Source organism: Notamacropus eugenii, chromosome 1 (genome assembly GCF_028372415.1).
Source record: "Notamacropus eugenii isolate mMacEug1 chromosome 1, mMacEug1.pri_v2, whole genome shotgun sequence".
NCBI classification, from domain to species: Eukaryota; Metazoa; Chordata; class Mammalia; order Diprotodontia; family Macropodidae; genus Notamacropus; species Notamacropus eugenii.
The window spans coordinates 302,058,223-302,077,922 of record NC_092872.1 but is presented as its reverse complement, the minus strand read 5'-3'; the positions used below and the strand labels follow the sequence as shown (position 1 = coordinate 302,077,922).

General features: G+C 37.8%; 1 long non-coding RNA gene across 1 annotated transcript in view; it reads right to left on the bottom strand.

Moving 5' to 3' along the window:
- LOC140525354 (uncharacterized) overlaps positions 1 to 18,982 on the bottom strand; it is a 33,612-nt gene extending 14,630 nt beyond the window's left edge. The window contains exon 1 of the long non-coding RNA XR_011974015.1: positions 18,668 to 18,982. This is a non-coding gene — a long non-coding RNA (uncharacterized lncRNA). The remainder of the gene's footprint in view (positions 1 to 18,667) is intronic.
- Between the last annotated feature and the right edge of the window lie 718 nt (positions 18,983 to 19,700).

Genomic DNA, 19,700 nt, shown 5'->3' with positions numbered 1-19,700 from the left:
GTTGTTGTCCTTTATTCTCAGAGAGAACTAATATGAAATCACTATGCCAGAGTGTATCTATGTGTGTTCGTCCTTCTTTGTCAAAGAAGACCATGCCATCAGAGAAGTGATGATATGACTTGCACTTGACTTTGTTTTGAGTGAGGGAAGGCTGTGCAGGTCACCAGCCTCACTTCTCCTCCAGAGCCATCTGAATCCAGTGACCAGATATTCATCAGGATGACTGGAGATGACCCAGGATGAGGCAGGTGGGGTTAAGTGACTTCCCCAAGATCATGTAGCTAGTGAGTGTCAAGTGTCTGAGGTGGGATTTGAACCCAGGTCCTCCTGAGTCTTGCATTGGTGCTCTATTCACTGTGCCACCTAGCTGCCCCTACTTGATGTTATACGCCAATGTAGAAAGAAGACTAAATCTAAATTTATGTTTATGTGGGCAGATCCCCTTTGTCCTTGACAGTTAATATGAAGTCTTATCCATGGTTGGAAATCAAGAATATTCTTATATGAGCAAGGAGATGTAGCATAGAGTACTCATACCTATTGCTTCCCCATAGGGGAAGAACAAAAGAAGGCAAAAGCACTGTGAAGAGAACTGTGTACAACTGCCAGTTGTTTGGGCAGCTAGGGGCACAATGGATAGAGGTCCAGGCCTGGAATCATCTTCCTGAGTTCAAATCAGACCTCAGACACATACTAGCTGTGGAACTTGAGCAAGTCACTTAGCCCTGTTTGTCTCATTTGCTCATCTGTAAAATAAGCTGGAGAAGGAAGTGGCAAATCACTCCAGTGTCTTCTTCAAGAAAACCCCAGATGGGGCCACAAAGAATTGGACATGATTGAAACAACTGGACAACAGCAGCCAGTTATTTGCATTGACTGATTTACTAACTGAACCACAAAATCATAAAATTTCAGAATTGGAAAGGACTTTAGAAGCAATCCAGCTCAAACCTGGGGTGGAAAATCCCTCTTCAACATCACCTACATGTAATTATCCAGCCCCAATCTGATGTCCAGAGCTGAGGAACCCACCAACAAAGGTTCTTCTTCATTTTTTGATAGCTCTAATCATTAGGAAGATTTTTTCCTATATATTGACCTCAAACCAGCCTCTCTGTTACTTTCACTTACTGTTTTAGTTCTTTTTGGTAAGGCAAGCAGAATAAATTTAATCCCCTTTCTATATGACAATCCTTTAAATACTTGAAAAGAGTTATCCTGTCCTTTTCCAAACTAAATATCACCACTTCCTTCAACAAATCCTTATATAGTAGTACCAGCTAGGTGGTACGGTGGATAGAGCACCAGTGCAGGAGTGAGGAGGACCTGAGTTCAAATCTCACCTCAGACACTTGACACTCACTAGCTGTGTGCAGTTGGGAAAGTCACTCATCTCCAGTCATCCTGATGAATATCTGGTCACTGGATTCAGATGGCTCTGGAGGAGAAGTGAGGCTGGTGACCTGCACAGCCCTCCCTCACTCAAAACAAAGTCAAGTGCAAGTCATGTCATCATTTCTCTGATGGCGTGGTCTTCTTTGGCAACGAAGGACAAACATACATATAGTAGTACCACTGTTACTACCAGCTGATATTTATATAATGCCTTCAGGTTTGCAAGTCATTTTGCATATGTTATCTCATGTGAATTCCATTGTTTCTAGCCACAATTATGACCACAAATGAACTAGGTCATTTCCTCCCAAATTTCCCTAGGCATTTTTACTTTCTTTTAAAAGATAAAATTTTTATTGATATATTTTATTTTGTTTACATCATCACAATTTTCTCCAGCATTCTTCTACTACCTCTTAACAGAACCATTCTATATAGTAAATTTTGTTAAATACAGGAAGAAAACGATAAGAAAAATCAGTACATCAAAAAAGTCTGAAAGTATTCAGTGTTTCATTTGTGGACCTCCTACATCTGGATGAAGATGGGATGAAAAAGTATCTTCATATATCTCTTCTTTTGAATCAAGCTCATTCTATGTAATTTTGCAACATTAAATTGTTCTTCTTGGGTATGTAGCTGTTTTTTCCCCATTTACATTGCTGTATTTATTGTTCATATTTTTTTCTTGACTATACTTACTTCACTGTGCATCAGTTCATGTAGATTTTTCCATTCTTAAGTCATAACATTAATCGTTTCTTATGCCATGGTAATATTCTATTACATTCATGTATCATTATGTTTAAGTTTTCTCCTATCAAAGGGCTTCTACTTGGGTTCCAAATTTTTGCTCTCACATAGAAGTCTTGCTACCAATATTTTGGTATATTATAAAGACTTTATTCTTATCAATGACATCCTTAGGGTATACACATAGTAATGTAGTTTTTTGATTAAAGGGTATGAACATTTTAGTCACTTTGGGAAATTTTCTATCAATATATAATTTAGACTTAGAATCAGGATCAACTTAAAAAAGCTTTACTGATATTATTTTTACTTTATGATCTTTATTATTTATATTATTTGTGTTCATTAGTAGACTGTTAGTATTTAGACAGGGGCTGGAGACAAGTCGCAAATGGGTTCTGGAGTTTTTTAGACCGTAACCTTAAGTGAAAACAATAATCTCTGTTTACAGTAGAGATAAATAATAATAATAGTTAATAAAAACAACAATAATGACATTTTCAGGGTCATTAAACAAGGATATTTCTGTTATGATATTATTCAAAGAATTTTGAATGATTTTCATGTAGAGATGGGAGACGTTGTTGAAAAAGAGTTGTTGCCTAATAGTACCAGATCTCAAACTATGTTCAATGCGGTAGTCATAAAAACTGTATAGTAAAAACTAAAAAATATAGAAGTTGATCAGTGGGACAGATTAGGTATACAATACCCAGAAGCAGTGTTCAAAAAAATCAAAAGGGTCTAGCCAATGGCCCAAGGATTCTCCATGTTGCTGGGAATGTTGGTAAGAAGTCTGGCATACATTAGATAAACCAACAACTCACACTATATATCAATAAAAGCTACAAATACATACATGATTTAGATCTAAATGGTGACATCATCAGAAAATTAGAGAAGCAAGGAAGATATTTCCTTTCAGATCCATGGATAGGGGAAGAGTTGATGACCATGAAGGAAAAGAAAGGTTCAGAGATGATGAAATACACATTCAATTACATAAAATTTAAAAAAAAAGTATTTCCACATAGAAAATAAATATGGTTAAAATCAGAATGAAAACAAGTGGAGAAAATATTTGCAGAAGTTTTATCTCATATGAGTCTATTTTGCAAGATAAATAAAGAACTGATTGCATTTATAAGAACAACTGACAAACGGTCAAAGGAGATGAACAGATAGTAGCCAAAGAAAGAAATCCAAGCTATCAACAACCATATGAAAAAAGTTCCAAATCACAATAAATAAAATAATGTAAATTAAAGAAACCATGAGATTTTATTTCACATTCATCAGATCAGCAAAGTCGATTTTAAAAATAAAAATGACAAATGTTAGAGAAACTGTGGAAAAACATGCACATTAATGTGTTTTGAAATTGGTCCAGAATTGGTCCTGGCATTCTGGAAAATAATTTGAAACTGTGACTTTTCATACCTTTTGACTTACTGGTGCCACCATTAGGCCTATACCCTAAAGAGATCAAAGAAAGAGGGGAAGGACCCATAAGCCCCAAAATATTTATAGCAGCTCTCTCTTGATCTTTTTTTGTTGTTTTTGCAGAGACAAAGAACTGGAAACTTAGGGGGTGCCCATCAACCGGAGAATGACTGAACAAATTGTGGTATATGAATGTAATAGAATATATTGTACCGTAAGAAATGACAAAAGCAACAGTTTCTAGACATACTTAAGGGAGCTAGAGTAAATAGAGAAGGCTGTACCACTCAAAAGGGAGCTTGCGAAGCTGCTTCTTTCTGTTTTAGGACGGGATCATGTGAGTCACCATGATTAGTGCCACGTCTACAGAATCTCTCACAAGTTCTCCTGTTACAAAGGCAAGCAATTTGAGCTCCATATTAAATGAAAAACATTGAACAAATATGTTATAACTACCTAGAGCTGATTCCTCAGTCAGCCATACAGCTAAAATCTCAAAATCATCCCTCAAGGACAGAGACCTGGACACCGAGCAGAGGCTGACAATGGAACAAATATAAAAGTATTGGTTGTGAAAGTTTGCCTGTGCCGTACTAATGTCCTGGAAACGCAGAAAGATCCAAAGCAGCCTTTGAAATTCAGGGTTAACAAGAAATGTGTTAAGAATACTTAAGAGGGAGAATATGAAAAGTAAGCAGAGTGAGGCAGACGGAGAGGCAGTTGTGACATATGCTAGCAATGTGACCCCAGGCAAGTCTCTTAACCTCTGAGTGCTCCATATGAATCTCTAATAGGCTGCGGAAAAGGCATCATCCTTTTGCATTCATAGATGAAGTTTCATAGGTCCAGTTTCTGTCACCATTTCTAGTAAAAGCTCCTTAAGGTTCGTAAAGCACTTTACAAACACTATTTCATTTTATTGCCACAACAATCCTTGGAGACAGGGGCTATTATTCTCATTTTGCCAATGATGAAGCTGAGGTAGATAGAGGCTAAGTGACTTACCCAGGATTACGCAGCTAGTAAGTGTCTGAGACAGGTTTTGAATTTGAATCATCCTGACCCTTGAACCTCCTAGCTAACAAAATATTTGTTTGAATTTTGGGGACACCCTTGTCTCCAGTGCTTAATTTTGTTTTATACAAGTACCCATACTTTTCTGAATGTGGCAAATTGACTGGGCCATTCACTTTTAAATGAAAGTTTTGGACTAGCAGAAAGGAAAGTGTTTGTTTCCTAGTGTACTCTAAACCCAAAATGGCATTGATTATATGATGACATCAACTGACCTATAATATTCTCCAAGAAAATGCCATATAGTCACATTCAAAGATGAAGTCTACTCCTACTAAATAAGTTTATCTTTTTGATCTATTTCAACATGCAAGAACACAATACTCTGGGTAGCTTGTCTGACTCTTGGGTTTCTCCAGCCCTTCCCTTTTCCATTGGACCTGACCTAATTCTGTTCTAATCCTTTGCCAGATGGCACTTATCATTAATTATTCCTACATTCCTATTGTGCCTAGGTTCACATTCCAAATGATAAAATGACACATTCAAACTAAACAGCATGACAGAGAGTTTTCAGAGGAGAAAGGAGGCCAACAGAATATTACTCATGGGGGAATGCAAGAGAGAGAAAAATGATTGGTCACTGAAGAGATAACTACATATGGACTGAAATTTTGAGGATGGCAAGGGCTACTTTGGAAGGAAGAACCAGGAGGAAACAGATAGGGCCTGAAATTTTGGCACTGAACCTTAAAAGCTTTTTTGGTTTTTGTACACACACACACACACACACACACACACACACACACACACACACACACAAACATACACATTTGTTTTAATGACAAATTTCTTTCACAGTCATGTTGGTTAACTAGATAATATCCATTCTTTTTATTCACAATGGGACAAGACTTTTTAAATGAAGCTAAGTCTGTCTTTCCTATTAAGCTGATATTTTAAAATTCAACACATGCTAAGTAACCAATAAAGGAATATTTAAAATGCCATGAGACCCATTAATTTTCGCATTAAAAATAGTGAGAGGATGTTCTTTAGCAATAATGCAATTTCCCTTTTTTTGCTCTTCTCATATTTTCTCCTACATTGTCTTTGACTAAACACAACTTAATTTGAGATGCACTTATGATGAAAGAGGGGTATATGTCATATATGGCTTGACCTAGTCACTTGCTGACCTGATATTCTTATCTACCCTATTTAACTTGCTACTACATTTTTTTTCTTTTTTACCATGAATCTTTAGCTATGGAAACAAACCAAACAATCAGAAACAAAAAACTCCAGACCTAAGGCATAGCAGGGAGGAGAAAAAGAATCATTGTTTAAGGACGACATCTTTGACTGTGCTATTTCTTTTGCTTGCAAATGCAAGGGACAAAACTGATATTTAACTTACTGGTCTTTCCACTTCTGTTACATAAGTAACATGACTGATGTTCATAGAAGATTAGAGAGTTTTTGGAGTCATGGAGTAAAAAAACAGGCTTAGCATGTTGTGCCTTTCATTTAAGCTCCTTTATTCACCTTTTTAGGGTAAAAAAGAAACTATGAATATGGCAAAGAGACAGATGTAGTGCTAAACTATGCACTTGGTTTCTAACTTTACCATTTTAACTTCTAATTAATTATGGTTTCCCTTCACTGGATAATAGTAAGTGCCCAGAGATGTACTTTCATCCAAGGGTTTGGATTGTAAGTAATACAAGCCCTTTTTATAGGCTTTGCTAACAATTGTGGTCAGATTGCTAGGTTTTCTGTGGGAACTAATAGGTTGGCAAATGAGGCCTAGGAGAATTGTAGGATTTGAATAAGAAGCCATATCACAGGTTCTCAGATCTGGAGATTCTTTTGGTGGTCAGGAGGAGAAATACTCCCTTAGCTGCTATGAGGTCTGCTTCACTTAAATCTGATTCATACGGGAGTTGAGACATCATCCCATGGTGCCATTGGTTCTCTGTAAAATAAGGGACGAACAAGATAGAACAGGACCTTTCCTACTTCAGATCTCCCTACTCAAATTTACCAGATTAAAAACTCACATGACTAATAAAGTATTGCTGCATTTCTATGATAAAGGAAGTTGTGAAGAATTAATGGAAAAAGAAAGTGAGAAAGCACTATGTATACTTTTCAAAATATCTCATTAGGATGAGGTCTAACATAGAAGGAAAGGACCGGAAAGAGATAGCTAGATATGGGCTAAAATTCTCGTTTAAAAGGAAAGTCCCTAAAAATGTCCCCAGTGATTTTTGGTTTCTAGCAACACATATATAATAATTTTTATCCGAAAAACCCATTTGGCTTATTATTTAGTGTTTTCTATTGTTAGGGATTGGTAAGTCAATACTTAAAGAAATTAATTCAGGCTATTTACTGGAAGGTCAAATACTGAAGCTGAACCTTAAGTACTTTGGCCACATAACGAGAAGAAGGGACTCATTGGAAAAAGACCCTGATGCTGGGAAAGATTGAAGGCAAAGGGAAAAGGGTACGGCAGATGAGATGGCTAGATAGCGTTATGAAAACAATGAACATGAACTTGAACAGACTTCAAGAGACAGTAGAGGATAGAAAGGTCTAGCGTGCTATGGTCCATTGGGTCATGAAGAGTCAGACACGACTGAACAACAAAAAATTGTTAAGAATACTGGCTCTGGAGTCAGAGGAGCCAGGATCAAATCCCTCCTGTGGTACTAGTTAATTGTATGACCTTGAACAAGAACCTTAAATTTCCTGAGACTGTTTCCTCAGGCTACATGGCCTCTGAGGCCCCTTCTAGCTCTGGTTTTCTGATCCTAGTTACCATTCACATTCCTATCTTGTATGTACAGTCCTATCTAGGGCAAAGCTTTGTCCAAGAGTTTTTAGAAGGGATCTGAAAGTTCTAATCCTTAAGTCTGAAAGTTCTAATCCTTCAGCTACATAGCAATTCCACTTAGTTGAATTAAAAGAAGACTTTATTAAATTAAATTTAATAATATTATTAATGTGAATATTTTATTTAATAATTAACAATATTAATTATATGATATATGATTATTTTATTAATAATTATTATAATATTAATAATAAATTTAAAATTAGGCTTTAAAAGAAGCCTAAGTAGGCTTCTTCCCAGAATCTTTCTTTTCCTCCAGGAGCCTCTTCTTGAAAAGAACTTGGAACCAAATCTCTCCTTTCATTAAGCTAGAAACCAGAAAACAAGGATCTTTCTTTTCCTAAACTAACTCTTTCTACTTTATCTCCCAGGAAAGTATAGAGAATGGAGTAAATTTTGTTGTTGGTCAGTTGTGTTTGGCAATTCATGACCCTATTTGAGGTTTTCTTGGAAAAAGACATTTGAGTGGTTTGTCATTTCCTACTCCAGTTCATTTTACGGATGAAGAAATTGAGGCAAACAGGGCTAAGTGACTAGTCCAGAGTCTTACAGTCAGTAAGTATCTGAGGCTAGATTTGAACTCAGGTCCTCCTCACTCCAGACCTGGTACTCTATCCACTGTGCCATTTAGCTACCCACATAGAGTAAATAATCTCTATCAATGAGGAAAGTCATGTGAATGAACTTGAGCCCTGGGTTACCTTCATTAAGCACTATTATGTGCAAGATAGGAATCTCCCAGATGCCTGATTTCTTTCTTGTGCAGCTGTGCCTTAGATAAACTCTTCCTCTGCCTGTCTCACCTCTCACTACAATCCCCATGGCAGCCTCCCAAGAAGTATATCAGAGGCTTTGCTGAGCATGTTCCCCACCCCATCTGAAATGAATTAAGGGCTACACTTTGATTGGCTTGCTCCAGTTGCAAAAATTGTTCATTATGTCTCTGATTGTCCCCAAACTCAATTATAAACATTTTGGGAGTTGGAATCCTAACTTAGGTTTCTTTGCATCCTTCCAAAGCACCAGCACAGTGTATTGGACAAAGTAGATGCCCCAAATAAGTTTGACTTGTTTTTTAGAGTATCTAAAGCTGCAAGGGACCTTGTTTTATAGATGATAAAACTGAAGCCCAAATAGATGAAATGACTACTTGTTTAAGGGCACGCAAGTAGTGAAAAAAACACAGCCAGTGCCCAAATCCAAAACCTCAAATGTGGAGTTCTCTCCATAAGACCGCCTTACCCCACACAGTGACATTATAGTACCTTTGTATGTGATACTATCATGTACAAAACAAAACTCATTAGCTTCTTTCTAAATCTGCCTCCTCTCCAAAATTCCCTGTTTCTGTTGAAGATATTACCATCCTTCTAAGTCACTCAGGTTCACAATCTAAAAGTGATCTTAGACTCTTTCTTTTTACTCACTTTGGCACGAGTGGGCAAGTCTTAAGAATTCTACTTCTGTAACATCTTTTCTCTTAATTCACAGGCCTACCATGCTAGATTAGGCCTTCATCAGCTCCTCTACTATAGAATTATTTTATAATTTAAAATAGAATTATTATGGAATTAAATATTATAAAATTTATAGAAACCTGAATTTGAATGCTGGCTCTACTGATTATTAGCCATAATAATATGGACAGATCACTTCATCTCTGAGACACCATTTTTTTTCTGTTGTAAAATGATGGAGTTGGACTAGGTATCTTCTCAAAAAATCCCTTTAAGCTTATTTTAATATTAATTAGTCTCTACCTTTCTCCAAAGGATCCATCACACAGCTGACAAAATAGTCTCCCTAAAGCACAGGTTCAGCTGACCATATCATTCCCCTGATCAAAAATCTTTAGTGACTTCCTACAAAGTCTTCAGCCTGGCATCTGAAGTCTTTCATAGTCTGTGTTCTTTCTAGACTAGGGCAGCTAGGTGGTTCAGTGGATAGAGCATCAGTGCAGGAGTCAGGAGAACCCGAGTTCAAATCTCACCTCAGACACTTGACATTCATTAGCTGTGTGACCTTGGCCAAGTCACTTAACCTCAATTGCCTCGCCCTGGGTCATCTCCAGTCATCCTGATGGATATCTGGTCACTGGAGTCAGATGGCTCTGGAGGAGAAGTGAGGCTGGTGACCTGCACAGCCCTCCCTCACTCAGAACAAAGTCAAGTGCAAGTCATGTCATTATTTCTCTGATGGTATGGTCTTCTTTGGCAATGAAGTCTTTCTAGTCTTTTTTTTTATTAAATTTATTTATTTAACTTTTAACATTCATTTTCACAAAATTTTGGGTTACAAATTTTCTCCCCTTTTATCCCCTCCCCCCCCAAACACCAAGCATTCTAATTGCCCCTATGACCAATCTGCTCTCTCTTCTATCATCCCTCTCTGCCCTTGTCTACGTCTTCTCTTTTGTCCTGTAGGGCCAGATAGCTTTCTATACCCCTTTACCTATATTTCTTGTTTCCTAGTGGCAAGAACATTACTCGACAGTTGATCCTAACACTTTGAGTTCCAACTTCTTTACCTCCCTCCCTCTCCACCCCTTCCCTTTGGAAGGTAAGCAATTCAATATAGGCCAAATCTGTGTAGTTTTGCAAAAGACTTCCATAATAGTTGTGTTGTATAAGACTAACTATATTTCCTTCCATCCTATCCTGTCCCCCATTACTTCTATTCTCTTTTGATCCTATCCCTCCCCATGAGTGTCGACCTCAAATTGCACCCTCCTCCCCATGCCCTCCCTTCTATCATCCCCCCCACCCTGCTTATCCCCTTATCCCCCACTTTCCTGTATTGTAAGATAGGTTTTCATACCAAAATGAGTGTGCATTTTATTCTTTCCTTTAGTGGAATGTGATGAGAGTAGACTTCATGTTTTTCTCTCCCCTCCCCTCTTTATCCCTCCACTAATGAGTCTTTTGCTTGCCTCTTTTATGAGAGATAATTTGCCCCATTCAATTTCTCCCTTTCTCCTCCCAATATATTTCTCTCTCACTGCTTGATTTCATTTTTTTTTAAAGATATGATCCCATCCTCTTCAATTCACTCTGTGCACTCTGTCTCTATGTGTGTGTGCGTGTGTGCATGTGTGTGTGTGTAATCCCACCCAGTACCCAGATACTGAAAAGTTTCAAGAGTTACAAATATTGTCTTTCCATGTAGGAATGTAAACAGTTCAACTTTAGTAAGTCCCTTATGACTTCTCTTTGCTGTTCACCTTTTCATGCTTCTCTTCATTCTTGTGTTTGAAAGTCAAATTTTCTTTTCAGCTCTGGTCTTTTCATCAAGAATGCTTGAAAATCCTCTATTTCATTGAAAGGCCAATTTTTCCCCTGAAGTATTATACTCAGTTTTGCTGGGTAGGTGATTCTTGGTTTTAGTCCTAGTTCCTTTGACTTCTGGAATATCCTATTCCATGCCCTTCGATCCCTTAATGTAGAGGCTGCTAGATCTTGTGTTATCCTGATTGTATTTCCACAATACTTGAATTGTTTCTTTCTAGCTGCTTGCAGTATTTTCTCCTTGACCTGGGAACTCTGGAATTTGGCCACAATGTTCCTAGGAGTTTCTCTTTTTGGATCTCTTTCAGGTGGTGTTCTGTGGATTCCTTGAATATTTATTTTGCCCTCTGGTTCTAGAATCTCAGGGCAGTTTTCCTTGATAATTTCATGAATGATGTCTAGGCTCTTTTTTTGACGATGGCTTTCAGGTAGTCCCATAATTTTTAAATTGTCTCTCCTGGATCTATTTTCCAGGTCAGTTGTTTTTCCCATGAGATATTTCACATTATCTTCCATTTTTCCATTCTTTTGGTTTTGTTTTGTGATTTCTTGCTTTCTCATAAAGTCATTAGCCTCCATCTGTGCCATTCTAATTTTGAAAGAACTATTTTCTTCAGTGAGCTTTTCAATCTCCTTTTCCATCTGGCTAATTCTGCTTTTGAAAGCATTCTTCTCCTCATTGGCTTTTTGAACCTCTTTTGCCAATTGTTAGCCTATTTTTCAAGGTGTTATTTTCTTCAACATTTTTTTGGGTCTCCTTTAGCAGGGAGCTGATCTGCTTTTCATGCTTTTCTTTCATCTCTCTTATTTCTCTTCCCAGCTTTTCCTCCACCTCTCTAACTTGATCTTCAAAATTCTTTTTGAGCTCTTCCACGGCCTGAGCCCATTGGGTGGGCTGGGACACAGAAGCCTTGACTTCTGTGTCTTTGCCTGATGGTAAGCATTGTTCTTCCTCATCAGAAAGGAAGGGAGGAAATGCCTGTTCACCAAGAAAGTAACCTTCTATAGTCTTATTTCTTTTCCCTTTTCTGGGCATTTTCCCAGCCAGTGACTTGACCTCTGAATATTCTCCTCACATCCACCTCGCCTCCTGATCCTCCCAGCCAGCGTTTGGGGTCTGAGATTCAAATGCTGCTTCCAGCCTCAGGGCTTTTGGCTGGGGCAGGGCTGCTATTCAGTGTGAGATTAAGTTCAGGTGCTCAGGTTGGGGCAGGGCCGCCTCTCAGGTTCAGTTCCCTCAGGGGGTTTATGCACAGACCTTCAACAATGCATCCAGGCTCCTGCCTGCTTGGGGAACCCTGGTCTGCCGCTACCTCTCAGCTTCTGCCTCCCAAGGGGGCCTGAGTTATGAGGGTACCCCACTCCCCTCTCGACCCGCCAAAGAGACTCTCTCACCAACCCCCGTCACCTGTGGGTGGAGGGACTTGTGCGGCCTCTGGAGATCCCGTCCCTGAAGCCTGCTCAGATCTGTTCTTCTCGGTGCCGCGGCCGCGGCAGGTCTGGGCTGGGCTCTGCGTCTGCAGCGCGAGGGACCTTTTGCGAGGGGTTTGCAGGTCCCTCTGGAACAGAAATCTCCTTCGCTCCACTTTTCTGTGGCCTCACTGCTCCAGAATTCGCCGTGAGTTACTTTATACAAATGTTGTATGGGTTGTGGGTTCAGAGCTATGTGTATTTGCGCCTTTCTACTCCGCCATCTTGGCTCCGCCCCAAGTCTTTCTAGTCTTAAGTAGTAATATATAACCTGTTATGATCTACATCCCAATTGAACTGGCCACCTTGCTCTTCCCTGAATTGGAAATTTCATTTACTACCTTTTTGCCTTGTCATAGACTGTACTCTGTGCTTGAAATACACTCTCTCCTCTGTTGTTTTGGAATTTCAAATCTTAGCTCAGCTTCTGCCTGCTTCTCACAGCCTTTTCTTTAGCCTCCAATGGAGATGATGCTCTCTCCCTCCTCAAATTAATTCATTTCTGAAATTGTTTATTTATATTATTATTTATAGATAAATTTATAAATATATTATTATATTAGTTACATAGTATTTATATGTAATTCAAAATTATTTATTTATTTAATTTTAGGTATTATTTATGTACATGCTATATGTAAGCTCCTTGAGGGTAGAATCATCTTTGAAGATTGAATTTCCACTCTAAGATACAGTGTCCTCAAAGCCTCATTTCAATTTCAGATCCTAATAGCTTAAAAATCTAGTGAGACTTTTGAGACATGTTGTATTTGTGTAGCTTAATGGAATGAATCTGAAAAAGCTCATTTTTTTTTCCTTTTTCATCAGTTACATTTTGAAGGTTGCTATGTTAGTGAGGTTCCTCTTGTAGGAGAAAGTCACTACCTTTTCTATGCACTGTCAAGAACACCAAACTTATAGTCAGATTTTACAGAAGTACTAAAGAATTATTTTATAATTAAGAACAGATTTACTATGGAATTAAATACTATAGAATTTATAGAAACCTGAATTTGAACATTGGTTCTGCTGCTTATTAGCTGTAGAACTTTGGACAGATCATTTAATCTCTCAGAGACACCTTTTTTTCTATTGTAAAATGATGAAGTTGGTCTAAAGTGTCCTCTCAGAAATACCTTTTAGCTCTAGGTATACAAGCATCAGTTTGTGCGATCTATAGGACTTTTGAGAACTAATACCGCCATCTACTGGTAGATAATAGATTTTCCCATCTATATTGTTGCCTGCTGCTGATGCCATGAACTGAGAATCAGTTTGCTTAAGGCTTTTTTACAAAACAAATGTAACCAAATTTCATAAGAGTTTATATCAGGTGTGAATTTGAATGAGTACAGGTTTGGAGGCCTGGGAAAGAGTTCTTGGCTTGTATAGACACAGGGAGTTAAAGAAACATCTGGTACTGTCCAAAGACTTTCCTATCTTAGGTCAGAAATATAACCTTTCTGAGTGTTCTGACCTGATGCAGCAGCTAAACTTTTTATATGTGCTGAATTTTTATCCTGTTTGACCTGTGAATGTAACCATGAAGTTGTTTCATTCAGAGAGAAAAAAAAGTGGAGATAGGGGATGAGGGTGGGAAGGGGAAATAGACCAATACAATAAGGAGTTCCCTGAAAAGTTTTATTAGGTTCTATTAGGTTTGGGCTCTCAAAATTGTTCAGTGTGTCATCCAAGTGATGTTCTGTTCACAGGACTCAGAATCGTGGGAGATTTAGAGCATGGTATAGTGGAAAGAAGGACAGATTTGGAGTGAAGGAAAAAGGATTCAAAAGCCAAGTGACCCTGGATAAGTCACTTAACTTCTCTGACCCTCAGTTTCTTCATTTGTAGAATGTAAGAGGTGCTGGAGAGATGACTTCTGTGGTCTTCTCTAGCTATAAATTTATAATATTGTAACTATTACTATTACTCTAGAGATATCTAACTCTCTGCTTTTGCAGATGAGACAACTGATATCCAGAGAAATCATGATCCACTTGAAATCACACAGTTTTCACAATTTCAGCGAGTATTTATTTGGCACCTACTTGGTGTAGAAGAGTTTTCTGGGCACTGGTATGAGGGTTGGGGTGGGGGAGGAAATTAAGATTAAATAAGGAAGTTAGTGATAGAGCCACTTTTTGATTTCCAGGCTAGTACTATGCTATCCCCAATATGTTTCAGATTGAAACAATCTCCGACCTAAAATCTGTAGTTAAAAAAAATAAGTTCAGCTCAGGCCACTGTCAGAGTTAATGGGAGCTTATATATGTTTTTTCTCTTTCTGAGGCACTGTCTCTACTAGGTATGTCAGAAATATATTTCAGTCATGCCCAACTCTTTGTGACTCCCCTTGGGGTTTTCTTGGAAAAGATACAGGAGTGGTTTGCCATTTCCTTCTCCAGCTCATTTTGCAGATGAGGAAACTGAGGCAAATAGGGTTAAGTGATTTGCAGGGAGTCACACAGTTAGTAAGAATCCGAGCCTAGATTTGAACTCAGGAAGAAGAGTCTTCCTGATGCCAGAACCAGCATTCTATCTACTGTGCCACCAACTACGTTTAAATAGTTAATGTTTATACAGTGCTTTCTATTTACCAAGCACTGTGCCAAGTGCTTTCTAATTTTTTCAGTTATTCTTCACAACAACCCTGGGAGGTAGGTGCTATTATTACTCCCATTTTACAAATCAGCAAAATGAGGCAAACAAAGGTTAAGTGACTTGCCCAGGGTAACACAGCTTGTAAGTGTTTGGGGCTAGATGTGAACTGAGGTCTTCCTGACTTCAGCTGGTGGATCAGTGGATAGAGTGTCATGCCTGAAGTCAGGAGTTCAAATGTGACTTCAGACACTTACTAGCTGTGTGACCCTGGGCAAATCACTTAACCCTTGCCTCAGTTTCCTCATCTGTAAAATGAGCTGGAGAAGGAAATGGCAAACCACTCCAGTATCTTTGCCAAGAAAACCCCAAATGGGGACATGAAGAGAACAACAACAAATTCCTGACTTAGTCTTGGCACTCTATACACTGCAGCACTGAGTAACAGAGAAGGTAGCTGAGAGGAAAATTTTCATCTCTTCCCAACTTCCCCATTTTGTTATTTAGTTTTGATACCAAATAACTAGGCTCCCTCCATATTTCCTGCCTAATGGTTATAGATCCTTAGGGAGAGGGAATTTTCATGTCTTGCTAGCACTGTTATATCATGTGACACAACATTAACAAGAGCCCAGAGGCCCTTTTCCATTTGCCTTGGATGGGAATTTTACAACTGGAAAGTTATAGTCTTTATTTCTTCACCTATCCTTAAGTGTGAGACATAACTATAGAGTGAGGAGACTGATTTTTTTTTTAACAAAAGCAGTAGAAGTTCTGTATCCAAATGAATGTTGACCCCTTCAAAGTAGTCCCCTTGGGAAACAGCACTCTTGTTCTCACAATGCCACCGTTGCTTGAATTATTTTTCCAATTGCTCTTTTGGAAATGCTGCAGTTAATGCTTCCAGTACATTCTTCTATATATCCTTGGTGTTGGCAGATCTTCATCTTTAATTTTTGGAAACAGCCACGTCATTTGAAGCAAGTCCGGTGAATAACACGGGTGATAAAACTGTGTAGTACTCTTTCTAGCAAAATGAGGTGCAACTCTAATGAAATAATGCTGATTTCCTTGTGTGACTTGTAAACTGCCTTTAAGGGCTCTTAAGTAAGGGGAGTTCTACTTTTAAGTAGAATTTATTTTATGAAGGGATGTTGGATAAAAATAGAGTGAAGACAAAAGGAGGTAATGTTGTCCATATTCAACCTTCTCCCTGTGTGGTTCCTCCCATGTACATATTCCACGAACAAAATCCAATTCTATCTGTTCTCCCTACTTCACAGATTCCTTGGTAAATTGGTTAAAGACATACATTCACATAAGGGAAGGAGGTAGCTAGTAGATTTTTAAACTTGCTTTAAAATAAAAATTGTATCTTTTTCCCAGTTCTTAGTTGTTAAAATGTGAACATTGCTATTAGAATGTAACCAGCATGATTACAGCTTGGTGATACAGTAAATAAAGCACTGGGCCTGGTGTCAGGAAGGCTTTAATTCAAATTCAGATTTTATTTACAAGCTATTTGACCCTGGGCAAGTTACAACTTCTATTTGCCTCAGTTTCTTTAGCTGTAAAATGAGGGTAACAATAACACCTCTCTCTCAGAATTGTTATGAGAATCAAACAAGATGATAATCGTAAAGTGCCTGACACAGAGTAGGCTCAATATAAATGCTAGTTATTATTATTTATTATTATTGTTATGTAATGGATTATTAAGATTCTGATGGGATACTATAAGAAATGATGAGTTCAATGATCATGAAAAATATGGATAGATTTGTACGAAATAATGAAGTGCAAAATGAGACGAACCAAGAGAAAATTATATACAGTAGCAACAATATTATTTTAAGAACAACTTTGAGTGACTAAGACATTTGGACTATTAGAAACACCCAAATTATCTACAAAGGACATAGGAAGGTAGACAATAGCTACATCCAGAGAAAGAATTGATAAATAGATGTAGAGAATGGTCTTACACATGTATGTGCACATATGTATATATATACATACATATTTATATCTAATGGCAGCCATCTCTAGGCTGGGGGGGCGGTGAGGGAAGAGGAGAAAAAAGAAAGAAAAATTACATGATATCCATTATTTATTTAAAAAGAATAGCAAGTTGTATATAATAGATTTGCAGTCTCGCGTACAGTCATCTTTTTTCTGTTCTACCGTGTTATAAAAATGCTTGTTTTATTTCTTAAGTTCAGAACAAAAGTTCTGAATAAAATAAATAAAATATAGTTCAGAATAAAATAAATAAAATTTCTAAAAGAGAAGTCGTTTCACAGAGGCTACAATAGCACATGTTACTCTTCAGGGAAGTCTTGATTACCATCTCAACTACTATTAGTCAAATCTTTCCAGCTCAATGGAGGATGGCTTTAAGGCATGTGTATCGGTCACAAAAAGTAAGTAATTCTATCGTCAGAGAACAAAATCACATTGCTAATAAGTGGGAAAAGGACTTGTAATAGGATTGTCTTGTAATTTTAAATTTGGTTGACCCAATAACCAGAGTATCCTTAAAATGAGAGGGACAAGCTTGCCCAGCAAGCAGAGAAAACTTTGTGTACTCTGATGATGTCAGAAACAGATAAAAAGGATCTGGGCTTTGTTTCACAAAGTCTAAGAGAGATGTATTAGAGCAGATTGCTGGTAAATGTTTAACAGTCAGCTCTCTGAAAAATAACACATGTACAAGGTAGTTTTAAGTTTAATTTTCGTTGTCATTTTCTCTGTCACTTTCTTAAGTCTGCACAATCAACAAAACATTAAATCAAGCCCTGATCCGTAGTGTTTGCTGATTTGTGAGGTGTAAGTGCTCACACTGAAAATTTAACAAATAGCCCTGAAAACTTTAGCATATCTTTGGATATAGAACAAAATGAGGGCCTTCTAGGGCTAGCTTATGAGGAAGACAGACCTATCTTCAACATAAATAAACTAAACCTTTTGTTAATAATCTTAATTATCCTTGGACCATTTCTATCTATGGGACTTTAGCTAACCTATAACACTCATGGTACATTAGAGAATAAAACCAGGTATAATGTAAGTTTGGGGAGGGGCTTGGAAATTATTTTGATGAACAGCATGCAATAACTCCAAATATCCAGCAGAGGGCATAGAAGAAAATGCTTTTTTAAGAACTATATCCATACTAAGGCTTTAAGTTTAGAAAATTATATTTAACAGCTAGATGTTGCTGCTTTAAGATAAATAATTGATTGATAAACTATTGCTGATAATCTCTGAAAGGCTTTAAGGAATAGGAAAGGTCCTTCAAAATTAGAGATGAGCAAATGACCCAATTTTCACAAAAGGAGAGAAAGTGGGTTCCTTAAACTATAAGCTAGCTCAATTTTCCTCCTGGCCAAGTTTTAAGAACATGTTGTTGCTGAGAGTTTGTGAGCATTTAGAAAAGGAAGGAATTGTTTATTACTGAAGGCCGGAAAAGCTTCATCAAGAATGATTTCTGCTGAGCTAATATCATTTCCTTTTTTGACAAGATAAGTAAGATAGTGCTGTAGGCATGGGAGACTTATATGAACAACATAGCAAAATTTAAAAAAAAAAAAAATTGGCAGGGAAAATCCCCTTCCTACTCTGTACACACAACAGTATAATCTCCCTAAGATTCCCAAGCCACTGATGGGAAAAGGAACATGTGGATGAGGGCACACATGTAGGCAACATGGAGGTCAATCTATGTTTCTGCAGCTTTCTGTCAGATAGAAACCCTCTCCACCCATCACACTATCATGCCCCCCAAAGATCTGCTGATGTTATTTACCGATCTGCTGACATCATCAGGCTGCTGGTTGTGTTCATTGTTGAGTTATTTGCTTTGAGATCACAGCACAGGTCTTCCAAGGTGCGGTCATCTGCTGAAGTTTCTATCCAGCTGCCCTCTTGGGGATCAGTATTTCTTTCTGTTTCCATCTGCTGGGTTTCTGCTGAATTACAACTACCTATGTGCTTTCTCCCCTTGCAGGGAGGTGGCCCGAGCATTTATTCTTAGTTGCAGGAGCAAATCTTTTTGTTTTTTTTAAGTCAAATATGCAACTGTACCAAGTCAGTCAGCATAAGCTAGCAGAACCTTCAGGCTTAGACTGTGTGGGTTTGGTTTTTTTGTTTTGTTTTTACTGTTCTGTTTCTTTCTCTGGCAGGAGTTCCTTGACCTTAGTCTGTTCCATCAGTAGAGGTGTGAAAATTCCTTCCAGCTACCATCAGGTCATTATCATTTTCTAGGTCCATTCACTTCACTTGAGGGCTATATTTAGTAAGGCTGAAAGGGTTAGATGGGAGTCACAACAATCAACTTTTTGTTGTGCATTTCTAGGAGTGACAAAATTGCTGTGCTCCCTACAGGGACTGTTATAAAGTTTAACATTTGGGAAAACAAAATCAGCCCTGTTACAGGAAAACTGAAGAGGACTAAAATAAAGGAATCTTCTACTTGGCCTCATAAAGCAATGGGTGTAAGTTGCATAAAGACAGATTTAGAATAGTTTTAAAAAATAACTTCCTAAAAAAAATTAGAGCTCTCCAAAAGCATAATGCACCGCCTTGGAAGACAGAGGGTTCTCTTATGGAGACTTTCAATAAGATACTATCTGATCACTTGTTAGCAATATTATAGGAAAGATATTAGGTCAGTTGCAAGTTGGATTATGTATCCTCTTAGATCTTTTCTAATTCTTGAATTTCATAATTCTTTTTTTTAAATGCCAGCTCATTTTATTTTTCCACATATTTATTATTATTATTTTATTTGTTTTTGGTGTTCTACAATCACTTCCATATATCTTAGATTTTTCCCCTCC